This window comes from Aedes aegypti, chromosome 3 (assembly GCF_002204515.2).
Source record: "Aedes aegypti strain LVP_AGWG chromosome 3, AaegL5.0 Primary Assembly, whole genome shotgun sequence".
Classification (NCBI taxonomy): Eukaryota; Metazoa; Arthropoda; class Insecta; order Diptera; family Culicidae; genus Aedes; species Aedes aegypti.
In genome coordinates, this window is record NC_035109.1 from 372,283,813 (window position 1) to 372,298,721 (window position 14,909).

General features: G+C 36.4%; 1 non-coding gene across 1 annotated transcript; it reads left to right on the forward strand.

The window, feature by feature from the left end:
• Positions 1 to 797: 797 nt before the first annotated feature.
• Positions 798 to 870, forward strand: Trnas-aga. The gene has a single exon. It is a non-coding gene; the product is annotated as a tRNA-Ser (tRNA).
• Positions 871 to 14,909: the final 14,039 nt, after the last annotated feature.

Genomic DNA, 14,909 nt, shown 5'->3' on the forward strand with positions numbered 1-14,909 from the left:
TTGGCTAGCTTGTGGCTTCCAAAATACAGTTTGAGAACTTTTTCCTTCGCTTCTTTTTGCCTGAACACTACGACGATAGTTGGAGAGATAGAACGGTCGCTCCACTTGGATGGCTTACCGGAATTCTGAAGCCGTCGGTAATGTGTGCCTCCAGTTCGATAACTCCCAAAAAGTTCAAGACTCCTCGCACTAGGTCTTTGACGTTTTCCCCAACACGGTAGGGGATCTTGTTGATAGCTACTATGTGCTACCACGGCATAAATTAATTTTAGTACACCGTGTGTGCTACTAATGGCTTTTCATGCTCATATTGCGTACACTAGAGTAGCGAGCTCGATCTGGCCCACGAGGGTCATATACACCTAATACCTTTAAGGTCGTTGGGGGACCACTTAGCGTCCGTGTACGGACTTCAAATTTTTGCCTTATTTTTTTCTTACCAAAACGAGCACTTTACAATGACGAACTTTTAACATTTCGCATTTTCGAAAAATAAGGGACGGCCTACTGTGTACTGCGAAAAAAACAAGATTTTCGTGAGCATTTCAGGCAAATAATTTCCCAGGCATCGAGATAGACGATTACTTTTCTTCTCAATAGCAAGCCAGTCATCAAAAAAAATACCATAATTCATAATCTAAAAAATAATGCGCTCTCGGGCTAGGCATTGGATATAAATAGAAAGCGTTGTGTTTGGATGGGCATCTAATTCTTCCGAAAGAGGTTCACTTTGCGAAAAAGGACCACGTGATTATTGAGCTGAAATCGAATTCAGGTTAACTTCTGCGTTCATGAGTCTTCTCATGGCGTAGTGGTAACGCGCCCCAACTAGAGATCGGGGAGTCGTGAGTTCGATTCTCACTGAGAAGACGTGTAACTTTTTCGCAAATCTTCACATCAATTTGTCCATCTAATCCAATTGCAAATTTTATGTTATGTTTAGCTTTTCGATAGTTCTGATTCTCAGAAAACCACCCAATTTTCTTCACAGGATGATTATTTTTTTATGATTCAAGTCCTCTACATTTAAAAGTTGTGAAAGTATTAATTCTTATTATTTCAAAAATAGCAACTTTCAGTCATGTTCCAAATTTGAGACAAAACGGTAAATATTAAGGATATTCATATTTTTTTAATTAGAAGTATTACAAAACTTGATCCAATGAATGGTCCTATAGAAAAAAATCTTTTTTTGTCTCGTGATAACGACTAGCATGAAAATAATGGGGTTAGAAGCGAAAAGGTGTCAGTGACAAAAACCTAGTTAGAGAAAATCTGCTTCGAAGTTTTTCAGTTTTTTCCATTCTATACAAATTGTATGGGAGCCAAAAAACAAGTCGTCTAAGAATTATGTTATTTTTTCTATTGAGCGGAAATATCACCTGAAAATATCGTCAATAAGCTTGGAAATAGTAGAGTTTTTTTTATATACTCAACTTACACCCCTTTGTGTTTGGGCTCCTCAAACTCACTCACAATTCTTCAGGATTTCATAGGGTTGAACACATTTTTAGCTTCACTGAGCACAAAATATTTGCCAACGTTTGTCCTACCTATGGTTTTGAACAATTGAACAATTGAAGTATTAACACCGCTAACGATATTTTAGTTTTAATAAATCTTCGAGCTGTTTAGTGGAATACCTATAAGTAGTACTAAATTCGGTTTTTTCATTTACTGATATTTTAGTTTTGTCAACGGGTCCAATGGAAAATCCAAACAAAGAACGAAAAAGAACATCAGGTGTAAAAAGTAGAAAGAATTCGTGTACGCACAACACAAGAGTACGATGCGCACTGACCAATTACTCGCAAATCACCCCCTAAAAAACGCGGTTTTGAATGCTCGATGTCTTCATTGATTTCCCACCTTGCCTTATGTTACTTTTTGAACAGCGAAATCCTCTTAAAAGCTGACAACTAAATTAATATTTACTTAACACATTGTTAGCTTCCAAATTGGATATGCAAATTAGTGCGGTAAATCGTCTCTTCTCTCCTTTCGGTGTTGCTTTTTGTTGGTCCGCAAACTAACCGGAGCATTACCGAAACAAACCTCAAACAAAAATGTCAAAAACCTCACACGTTCGGCAGCCGCACCGAAGGAAGCAGCAGAATGTGATCAATACCAGAAGCCAGGGGATTAGCTTAATTTGATTCCTTTTCTGTGTGTTTTCCATGGGACTGTCCCGAACAGAATTTGATGTTTAACTTAAGTTCAAATTACTATTATGGAGTAATTATAATAGTAAAAAATTGTTTTCAAATTCTCACGATTTACTGTTCCCCTATTCTTATATTTTGTATCTCTAGGTGAAAATTTCATCAATTTTAGCATTTCGTAGAAGACCATTTAAGGGCAACAGAAATTGTACCGGAATGCATTCACCATCATTTAACAATTTTTGAAAAATTGTTGTGAAATTATTGATTACGCAACTCAAAACAGTTGAGTAGTGAAAAAGCGTTGCGTAATGAATCATTACAGCACTGGTTTCAGTTGTGTAATGACTATTCCCGCACTGTATACTTCAATGCAGGAAAGTAGGCCGTTTCATGCCAGATTGGCGTGATGAAAACCAGCCTATTACGATGAGAAATCGCAAAAAAAAACTTCGAACTATTGAAATAAAAAAGACGTAAAAAATAAATTACCTACAGAGATTTTTTTTTAAATTAAACAGATTTAAAACTTTAAATTTTTAGTCATTTTTCGAGATCTAATTAAAACTCGGGTATCTCTATCCTGCATTTGTATCTCACCTTCCGCATTTACACATCTTGTATGTTTTTCCTTTACAAACCTTAAATAAATCATGACAATGGTTTTGAATCGGTTTGTTCCCTTGGTCATCAATCAGCCGAATCGAAGAAGGCTGCGATCAAGTAATAGAGAAAGGCGACAAAGTTTGTAGGTACCACCGCCTTGTGTCGTGTCGCCGTTAAGGTTGAAGCTGATCGCTCCTTTTTGCTCCGACAGGACAAATTTGCGAATGGGAACAATACGGTGCGATCGGCCCTGCATGTAGAAGGGGAAGCCCATTATTAGGCGGCATATTACTGCTGTTTTGTAGCTATGTTCCTACAGCGTCAAATGGGCGAATTTGGATTTGAATTGTTTGGCAAATGGGAATAATTGGGAAACGATTAGGAAGCTACTGATATATTTGGAGATTGGTCTTTTGTGTGAGGAGGGCTTTCATATTCCGTGGTTGGGTGCGATATTTATAGGATGATGGACAGTTCAATGGTACACGGTATTTCCCTCTTTAAGGGCAAGGAATTACAACAAAAGATGAGAGTAGTTTTTGGAGGAGTTTGTCTGAAGATAAATTTATATGGCATCTTTTCCCTGCGTATCTGAGGTCACGTCTTAGGGGTCATGTGAAACCGATATGCAGATTACGCCCATAAGTTGGTATTGATTTATGTTGTGAAATATTATTAGTGGAAATGATGGTGATTCCAGAAATCATTTTGAAACGTAATCAATGATCAGCACACCTTATGAGGTTACCGTTTTGATTCATATTACGGACACTTAAGGCCACAGTGAAGTATAACCCAGCTTGGACCATACAAATTAAATCATTTTGTATGATTTTTTAGCGTTATCGAGCATCGGAAGCCCTTAACTTTCGGATGGTGGGTAAAGAATACGCGTCCGCAACTTGAATAATTTTAAATAAATCAAAACGTGTGGCCTTTTCATGATTCTTATTCCGGACGCTCCCTCACTTTTGCCTCATATTTCGGACGCTTTGATTCGAATTACGGACAGCTCATGTTAATCATTAATGGTACAGTCAAATCATCAACTGAAATCGTTCAACCACTTAAGAGACGTCTAAGGTAGTTGAGTATTATAAATTTGCAATTATATTTATGGAAAAACCTAATAAAACGAGCCTTGAAAATGAGAACTTTTGGACGGCGAAAATTGAAACATTTCGTGTGAAATGTTTCCCATACAAACGAGAGTGTCCGGAATTTGAAGCTGTCCGTAATATGAATCAAAACGGTATATTCTTTGCAATTTCTTATCGTAATAGGCTGTTTTTCATCACGTCAATCTGTCATGGAACGGCCTACTTTCATGCACTGATTTATGAACTTAATAGTCATAACGCAACTGAAATCAGTTTCGGAATTACTATTACTGAACGCTTTTTCATTACGCAACTGTTTTATGTTTTTAGTACACAACAATTTTCATAAAATGCAAAATAATGGTGAATAGATGAGATTTCTGGGTGATACCCTCAAGTGGTCTTCTGGGAAATTGCAAAATAGTAGTTTACGGAACAAGTTGCAGAATGATGATTTTTACAGCACGAGTCGTAAATTTATCCTACGAGGCATGCCGAGTAGGATAATTACGACGAGTGCTGTAAAAATCGAGTTCTGCAATGAGTTCCGTACAACATTTTTTTGCAATTTCATAGAAGACCACTTGAGGGTATCAGAAATTATATCGGAATGCATTCACCATTATTTTACCATTTCTAAAACATTGTTGTGTTATGGTTCATTACACAACTCAAAACAGTTGCGTAATGAGAAAGCGTTGCGTAATGAATCATTACAGCACTGGTTTCAGTTGCGTAATGACTATTCCCGCACTGCATACTTCAGTGCAGGAAAGTTGGCCGTTGCATGTCAGAGTGGCATGATGAAAAACAGCCTATTACGATGAGAAATTGCAAAATAGTGATTATGCAACTGAAACCTGCCTTGATTGTATTGATGTAATGATTCATTACGCAACGCTTTCTCATTACGCAACTGTTTTTCAGTTTACACAACAATATTTCAGAAATTGTAAAATAATGGTGAATGCATTGCTCAAGTGGTCTTCTTTGAAATTGCAAAAAAATGTTGTACGTAACTCATTGCGGAACTAGAACTTACAGCACTCGTCGTAATTATCCTACTCGGCAAGCCTCGTAGAATAAATTTACGACTCGTGTCATTCTGAACTAGCTCCGTAAACTACTATTACCGAACGCTTTTTCATTACGCAACTGTTTTAAGTTTTCATTACACAACAATTTTCATAAAATGCAAAATAATGGTGAATAGATGGAAATTCTGGGTAATACCCTCAAGTGGTCTTCTGGAAAATTGCAAAAAAATTGTGCGCGACTCATTGCAGAACTCGATTTTTACAGCACTCGTTGTAATTAGCCAACTCGGCTAGCCTCGTGCTGTAAAAATCATCATTCTGCAATTTGCTGCGTAAACTAGTATTAACTGTTAACCATACACGGCGTTAATTAGATTTAACGTGCTCGAAATGTACACGAATCACGTCACTATTGCATCTATGTGAAAATAATTAGTTATTGTTTTTACATAGATGTATTAGTAATGTGTCAATTTTTCAACACTGATATTCAGATCCCTTCTACTAAAAACACACATAAGAATACATAGGCTCAATTTTACCACATTGGTTCCTTAGATAGATTGTAAGATGTAAAGATATAAAAAACTTCCTTCCCAGCTCATGTTCCATTATTTGTTTGTTGAAGCTTTAATTGCTTTTCGAGCTTCAATGCCTTACAGTAGAAGATTACCGCCACCACAATCTTTGTCCCGTGACGTCCGTTTATTTTCTTCGAACCTATTCAAATTTGTGGGAGCGATACCGACAATTCTTTTCCCTTTCTTACGTGAATCGCCTACATACAGTTCCCATTATTTTCTTACAATTCACCTCGCCCGGACCTTTCTGTCCGGATAAGTCCACCTAAAAACCAATAATTTAACAGGATCAATACCGGGATTACCTCACCTTGTTTGTTGATGCAAACCCGTGTTTCTTACAGCCAGTTAGGAAATTCTTCATCTCCTCAGCAATGAAGCTAATTCGCCGAAACGGCCCAATCGTTTTCCTTGTAAATCAATTCTTTCTCAATCACCCATTTTGAAAGCTTTAGCAGGGTATGTTTTGCGAACAGCGAGAGCAGCGGGATAGCAATGGCTGGAATATCAATCTTGTTACTCAAACAACATTATGGAAATCGTTGTCTTCACTTTTTCGCTCGATGGAGCAGCTCGGCAAACAAACCACTAGGATCGACCCTCAAGACACGGGCTTCTTTTTAGCACAGTGTTTCTCAAAGTGAAGCCTCAATAGTTCGGAGAGCTACTTTCAAGATAGGGTGCCGGTGCCATTAGTGGACTACCTAAGCTATAAAAATCATAACGAAATAACTAAAAGCCTTAACAGATATCTTTTGGCGTCAACAGAAAGATTTTAACCTCTACTATATGGGAAAAACATAAAAAGAGTGATAAAACTATTTTTTTAACATAAAATCGCTTAAGCCACTATTGGTACACGTGTTCCAGTCAGTGCTGTAAACATTCGACACTTTGTGCAACGTTCGTTTCGTTGCCATGGTCAGCACTCACAGCACGAGCTTTAGAATGAACGTCGACAAACACAAAACAAGTGTCAATTGAATGTCGTCTGATACGAGGACATTAGCATAAATCATAAGTTTTGCATATAATTCAGACTTCGGATCATAAACAACATAAATGTTTTGATCTTGTCTGTTATGTCGAATGTAACACACATACAGTGAAAGCAGAACAGAAACAAACAAAACCGTAACGCTTCCTAGCGAAGCTATCGTGGTCAGCGGCAATCAATTGACATTTTTCTTTTCGACATTCGTTTGATCGCTCGTGTTGAAAATGTTTAAGGAAAGCGCTGCCGAATATCAGCAAAAACGTGTCGACTACCGTGACTGCTTACAACACTGGTTCCAGTAGTTGCGCTAGTGCTCCAGTAGTAGACGTTCGGCAATGATACAAGGAATTTGAAACAAAATGGTGATTTTTTACATAGGTTTAACATTTTTCCTTAGGAACAGCAACTAATATCTTTCGAATGAAGCATAAAGATCATCTCTGGGACTGTTCTTGTTTTTGATACATTCATTCTAAAAACTGCTTCCATCCGTTGATCCACTACTGGAACACGACGGCGACTATTGGTGCTAGGGAGCAAATTTTTTGCGTTAACTTAATTACTAATATATAACTTTTTGATAAAATAAAAAGCTGAAATTTGGCAAATCAACTACACTAGAGGCGATCTATCCACCAAAAATAACTCATATCGTGATTATCGAAAAAATGTACGTTTTATTCCATAGCTCAATCTACTGGTACATTACAAGTATTGGTACCGGCACCCTATTAGCATTTTTTTTACAGAAATATAAAAGCTTCTTTCTTGAAACATGGAAAGCTTCCTCGTGAAAGTTTGGAAATTTGGAAAGCTTTTCTCCAAACACTTTGAAAGCTTTTTCCAGAACCTCAAAAAGTTACTCACTTTGTTAAGAACGTTTCTGAAATGTTTCATTGATCCTGAAATCTGCTATCTACATTGTTAATCAGACTACTTACCTAAAAGAAAATTACTACGTAGAAATATGTAAAACCTACTTCAAGAAGCGTACATAGCTTCTTCCTATAAGCTTAGAGATCTTATTTCCAGAAGCTTGGGAAGATTATTCCTAGAAACGTGAAAGCATCTACTACAAGATCTTCCAAGAAGCTCTGAACTCTTCTTCCTAGAAGATTGGAAAACTTTTTCCCGGAAGCTCTCATAAATTGTTCCTAGAAGCTTAGATGTTTTCCCCGGAAACTTGAAAAGCTTCTCCACAAAACATTTGAAAAGATTGCCACTTCCTAGAAGCTTAGAAAACTCTTTTTCATAAACTTGGAAAGTTTCTCAACAGCTTCCAAAAGTTCCTATCAGATCATGAGAAAAACCCTTGTAAAGTTAATTATCGAAATCTTGAAAAAATCTACCCACATGCTTCAAAAGCTTGTTTTCAGAATGAGGAGGACCAGTGGCGCGGGAATTGGATAGGACAGGGAGGACATCTTCTTCATCTTCTTTCTGGCGTTACATCCCAACTGGGACAAAGCCTGCTTCTCAGCTTAGTGTTCTTATGAGCACTTCCACAGTTATTAACTGAGAGCTTTCTATGCCGATTGACCATTTTTGCATGTGTATATCGTGTGGCAGGTACGAAGATACTCTATGCCCTGGGAAGTCGAGAAAATTTCCAACCCGAAAAGATCCTCGACCGGTGGGATTCGAACCCACGACCCTCAGCTTGGTCTTGCTAAATAGCTGCGCGTTTACCGCTACGGCTATCTGGGCCCCATGGGACATGTACTACGCATAAAAACACCATGATAAGACAGTCAATGAAATGAATGATGAAATAAATTAAACTATTTATCATCTGTTCAATATATCAATGTCGTAATTATTCTGATGGAGAATGGAAGACATGTTAAGGTTTTTCCATTGTTTACTCATGCCTAGTGAAGCGTAACATGGTTTGTGCATTACCTACAGAAAGTTCTGACTCGTGCGAAGTATGGTTGAGAATATCTTTAGTGAAAATCTTGGGAAACTAACTGTAAGAATTGTTATCAGAAACTTCTTCAAGCCTGATTTGCTGCTAAAAAGAAATCGTTAAAGAAATGTTGGTCAATCGTTCAAAAATGATTGGATTAAATGCGCATTTTTAATTTGAAGCATTTTGCATAAATATATTTAGAGCAAATTATGAAGATTTTTTAAAAGATTTTGTTTTTAAACATTTCCTATGAAAAGTTTCTCATGAAATCCTTTGCGATTAGTCAGGTTGCTTCGGTGCATAGAAAAAGAAGAACAAAAATTAACTGAATGTTTCCTGTTCATCCATTCGTTAACAACCCAACTGGTTGTATAGGCAAGCTGTTTGTTCTACTTTTGTCTAATTTGTTTAATAAACTTGTTGGAAAAATTTAAATATAAAGGATACTCTGTTTTTGGATATCTTTATTCCTTATAAATTGAATCCTGATGCAAAATTGTACAGGCTCCGGAGACTATGGCTGGTTCAACAGGCTCTTCAAGAATTTCGTCTCAGATTCCCCAAGGATAAGTTTCAGGAATTGTTATAGTAGAGTAAAGTGGGGCAAAAGTTCGAGTGGGGTAAGAGTTTCTTTTTAAGATTTCTAGCTCAATTCAAAACAAATCTTATAAACGTCACGGTGGTTCGAATGCTATTCAAGTAAGAGACTTTCAATCCAAATATCATAAAAATCGATTGAGATTTGGAAAAGTTATGGCTATTTGTTGTTTTTCGACGTGAATATTGTAATTTTTGGTCAAACTTTCGTTGCATGGAACCAATTGAAGATAAAATCTTTTTCAATATTTTATGTAAGGGCGTTTCTAGGCCTATCATAAGGTTGCTTTGAGGTGTATTAGTTTTTGCATAAATGCTTGAAAACAATTTTTAGCCCATAGTGGGGCAAAAGTTCGAATCAGCGGGGCAAAAGTTCGACCTATGTATAAAATAACGGAAAAATTTGCAAATTACCTAAAATCCACATATTATCTTCAAATTTAGTTAAATTAGTCTGATCGTGTGAAAACTGTCACCAAAATTTTACATTTCTACTTGGTTTTGCGAAAAACTGCTATTTTTGAGTATATTACAATTAACCCGGTTTTGGGTAATTTTTTGATGAAAATTTAGTGTGTATTTTTCGTCAAACTTAAGTTTACGGCTGGTGTAAAGTATGCCTGTCATAAAAGAATCGACATTTTGTGTTTTAGCCAGCGAACTTTTGCCCCACACTAGAATCGAACTCTTGCCCCACCGGTGGGGCAAAAGTTCGAATAAGACAATCAATTTTAAAACTGTTATAACTAAAAATGGGTAAATATTTTGATACAAGTTTGTTCAGCAAAATTATAGCCAATATGTTGAAGCTTCACTGTATGGTATTTGTTTTGTTTTAACTGCTATTATTTTTCTGGAAACTTTGATTATACCACTAAGGTCGAACTTTTGCCCCACCTTACTCTAATATTACTCAGAATCTCCTAGAGGCGATTTTTCAAAGGATGCTTCAAAGAATTTCTTCAGAATTTGCCCCAGGAAATCAATGAAAACTCCAAAGCTACTACCTCCAGTAATTTCTTCAGAAATTATTATGTTTATTTTTTCCAAAACGATCCTAGAATTTCCTTCAGATATTTTTCACTAATCCTTCAACCGAATTCTCCAGTTGTTACGCTAGGAGATCTTCCAAGGATTTCTACTAAATTTCTCCCGAGGACAGTGATGAAAAGTGGCTAACATTTCTGCTGAACTACAACACAAACAAAACCAAATGTTCCCGAGCGTCTGAGTGATGATTTACTCGCATCTGTCGTGCTCCCGAGTAATCGAAGCTAAAGTGATTCGTGAACGTGTTCGGAGCTGTGCAGAGTCAATTGTGCTTTTGAGAATCAAGCTGCTTCCTCTCCTAGGTTTATGGTTTTCGAGGGGTTTTGACTACAAATTGGTAGTTTACTATCGATTTGATGGTTATGCAATTAATTTGTCTGTCAACACCATAATAAATTACACCTTGCTCGGTTATTCGCTAGTAAACGTTCCCGCTACTTTTTTGACATGTTCGCCCGACCTAGTCTGTTCGGGAGTCTGTAGTTTTTGTTATGCGTTGGTTAACACTCGTGAGCTGCTTCGTGATGCGAACTTTCCAGCAACGCCCGAGGAAGCCCACAAAGTTTTATTTCAGAATTTGAGAATAATAGCTTAAGAGTTTTTATTTTCTCAAGAAACCCTGCAAGAATTCTTCCGCCTGTTCATGTGCACCCACGTGTCCTGCAAGATATCCAAAATTTCACGAGAAGTTCTTCGAACATATTTTTTTCTAAGAATCTCTCCATTTCATCCAAGTATTACTCCTGCAGTATTTCCAAAAAGTTGCTCAAATACCCATGCAATCTTCAAAAGTTTATTTAACCCTCTCGTTCCCACAACTTCCAAAAACATTACGAAAAAAGCGTTTTTCTAAAAAAATACTTTAACAAACCATGTTGACAAAGGTCTAAATTTGTCGAATCCGGTTTAAAAATTTTAATTGTTTTTTCAATATCAAATTGACTGTTTATCAATAGTTTCACTATTCAAACAGTTAGCTGACTTTTGAATTAATCTTATGAGTTGCTATTACTATTGCTAAGTATTCATCTAAATCGGTTTGTCTCAAGTTCGTCGAAAACTAGTGGAACTCTGGAACTACCATGGGAAAGAGAGGGTTAAGCTTTTACACCAGTTAGGGCAATTCGCCTAATGTGGAGCGGCTTAAAACCTCGCCTATTGCTGAACAGTCCATGTATTCTTTATGGCGTGTTCAACAATTGGCGAACTACCCCAATACTATAGAAATTTCTCCGATCAATCCTGCACAAATTTCTTCTATCCAATGTTTCTCGAAAAATTGTTTTAGATTTGATTGATTTTATCCATGTAAGATTGACGGATTTTATCTATGAAATCTCCTAAAAATTCTTCGAAAGTACAGGATTTCTTTCAGAGATCCTTGTTCATCCTTAATGAACTTTAAAATTCACACAGGTTTTATCAGAGGTTACTTGAGGATTATTGTAATACTCTACGTAGTAGGTACTATTATCTTTAGTAATACCCTACGGATTTGGTTTCTGAAAAAAAAATCTTGGAGACCTGGAGACATTTTTGCAAGAATTTCTAAAAAAAACTTTCAAAACTTACTCTGGAAAATCACATAGAATGGAATGGAGGAATTTCTGTAGAAATCTTAGAAAGAATATCTGCGGCAATTGCTGAAGTTATCTTCAGCGGAAATCATTAGTTGAATCACAGACAATCCCCAGAAATTATCTGGAGAAGTTTTTGATTGAATTTTAGAAGATGTTTTGCCCAAGAATCTTAGAAGATGTCCCAGGGAAATCAATGGATGAATCCCAGGATAAAATTTTGGATGAGTTAGGACTATCTTAAAAAAAATCTTACAGAATTCTTGAAGGAATTCCAATGATTTCTGAAATAATCTTAGGAGAAATTCCATTTCTGTAGTATTCCTTGGTTAAATCCAGGTTGAATTCTTGAGGTATCCCAAACGAAATTCTTTGAGAAGTTCCCTAGGAATATTCGTGGAGAACTTCCTTGGGCAATAGTTACTAAATGTATTCCTTTAGAAATTTCCGGAGTAATATCTGAGCATACCGTAAAAAATTTCTAATGAATTTCCTAGAGAATACATAAAAACACATACACAATACTTGTTGTGACATTTGTTCTAAAAAAAAGTCTTAGATCTTAGAGAAATATCTGCTCTAATCATATGAAGAAACCAACTCTTATCTCTTGCCACCTATTTTGTTTTCTAGGTTACTGGTCAGTCTTTTTTTGAGCTTTTTTTTAATCCTTTCAGGTTTCTTTTTTCAGGCAAGAGGTTTCTTCTTCTTCTTCTCTCTGGTGTTACGTCCCAACTGGGACAAAGCCTGCTCCTCAGCTTAGTGTTCTTATGAGCACTTCCACAGTTATTAACTGAGAGCTTTCTATGCCAATTGACCATTTTTGCATGTGTATATCGTGTGGCAGGTACGAAGATACTCTATGCCCTGGGAAGTCGAGAAAATTTCCAACCCGAAAAGATCCTCGACCGGTGGGATTCGAACCCACGACCCTCAGCTTGGTCTTGCTGAATAGCTGCGCGTTTACCGCTACGGCTATCTGGGCCCCTCAAGAGGTTTCTAATATCTTATTTTTAAGGTCCTAGTCCCTGTCAGCTCTGTGAACAAAAAAAAAAACAATGTTTTAGTCTTATGGTAACGACTGGCACCCTTTGTGTTTAAGCCCCTAACTAACTTCCAATTTACAGCAGGATTCCATAGGGTTAACATTTTTCATTGCTCCACTGGGCACAAAATGTTTGTTAACGTTTGTCCTACCCATGGTTTAGAACGTGGACGCACATCTGATGAAGACCTTCCTTAGCCGAGTGGTTAGAGTCCTCGGCTACAAAGCGAAACCATGCTGAAGGTATCTGGATTCGATTTCCGGTCGGTCCAGGATTTTTTCGTAATGGAAGTTTCCTTGACTTCCCGGGACGTAGAGTATCATCCTACCTGCCACACGATATATAAATGAAAATATGACAACTTCTTAGAAGCTTGGAAAATTTCTTTCTAGAATCTCGGTAAGCTTCTTCCACTATAAATTTTGAAAATTTTATCACAGTATTTTGCTGTGCTTAGTCTTAACATCTTGGTGAACTTTTTCCTAAGCTATTGGCACTTCTCTGCAGAATGGCATTTTTTCTCGAATGCTTTGAAAAACTTCTTGCTAAATGCTCGTAAACCTTAACATTTGAAACCTTGAGAACTTTTTCCCAGAAGCTTGGAGGCTTGTGCTGAAGTTTGAAATAGTTTTGCTGAAAAGCTGTTTCACAAAAACATATACAGTATGGCCCAGACAAAATCCGAAAAATGTTTGAACGTGAACTTAGCAACCACAAACGTTATTTTCATTGTTTATGCGAGTGAATGTTATTTCTCATTACTGTAGTACCGTAAAACGGGGTAACTTTGATAGTTTTTTCGAAGAAAACTTGAATATTTATGCATGCTGTTTCAAATACTTTCAATTCATATTTTTAAAACAAGTACTTTTTTTTTTATCTTTATTAGAGTGTATTTTAACGCACGAGGGCTAGTTCTACACTTAATAAAACAAGTACTGGTATCCTAACTATCGATTCCAGTTGATAGATTTCCAATAGATTTATTCTTAATGGATATATAATTTTTCATATAATCGAAAGTCGGTTTTCTGTTTTGGGGTAACTTTGATAATGGAGCATCACTCGAACAAAATTGAATGCATTACAGAACATTTGTAGGGCGTTGCATATCTGTAGGCGTTTAACGCTATATGGAAATTTCTGACTTAGATTACAAAAATGGTCCCAGTTTGTAAAAATAGTATTCGCTAAGAGTTTTGAAACCGAATTCGAGTTCTACTATAACTAGGCTATCAAGTATAAGTGACGAATTCATTATGACTTCATCAAATAGTGATCGTAGAACAGATTGTTTGAGAGCATTTCAAAATTGCTAAAATCTTATAAATTTTCAATATTTCAATATAAATCCTCAAATGTACTTGATTCCAACGGAAATAGCTTTAACACGAAGGGTCATACTAATACTCTTTACTTTTGCATTCGTTTTTCCTAACAGATTAACAGGAACTTTGTTATTTCGTTTAGTATGTTGAGAGTCTCGCATTATCAAAGTTACCCGCATTATCAAAGTTACCCCGTTTTACGGTATATTTTACATAATGTACTGAAGCAAAATAGTGTGAAGGATTTGATCGCTAAAAGTAAAAAAAAAAAAAAAAGTTTCGAGCAAAACAGAGCCGCGTATAACACTTAAAGATTCAAACATGGCTCTCCAGAATGAAATGTTTATTCTAATATATTTTTCAGTCTACAACGGTCCAGGCATGAATCCATTCTATCATTTGATATGGGCGAATGTTTGAGACAAGATCTGTGAAAAATGTCACCTCATCGTTGACGTTTTTAAAGCTTTCATCACAGATATATTTAAATTGCATGATAAAATTTGAAAGTATGCTTCCAATACCATTCTAGTAAGGAGAAAGTAACAAGTAAAAAACATGTCCAAAGCAAAAAAGCGTCTTAACATATTCAACAATACAAATAACGAATTAAAGTTTTGTTTCATTTTCATTTTCTATATAAAAACTGCAATAAAACATGCTATGACAATTTCCGCATTTTGTTATCGGTCATACTATAGAGCTTCTCCCCAGAGACTTGAAAAGTATATTACTTCCTCGAAGCTCTGAAAACATTCTCTGGGTATAGTTTCGTTTCACCTCAGAAGGTTAATTTTTTTCCAGACCAATCTTTCAACAACTTGGAAGATTTCTCCTCAGAAGCTGGAAATAACATCGAGAGTTGAGCCAAAATCTTCGAAGATATCTTTACAAAAGAGGAATCTCTCAAGACTCC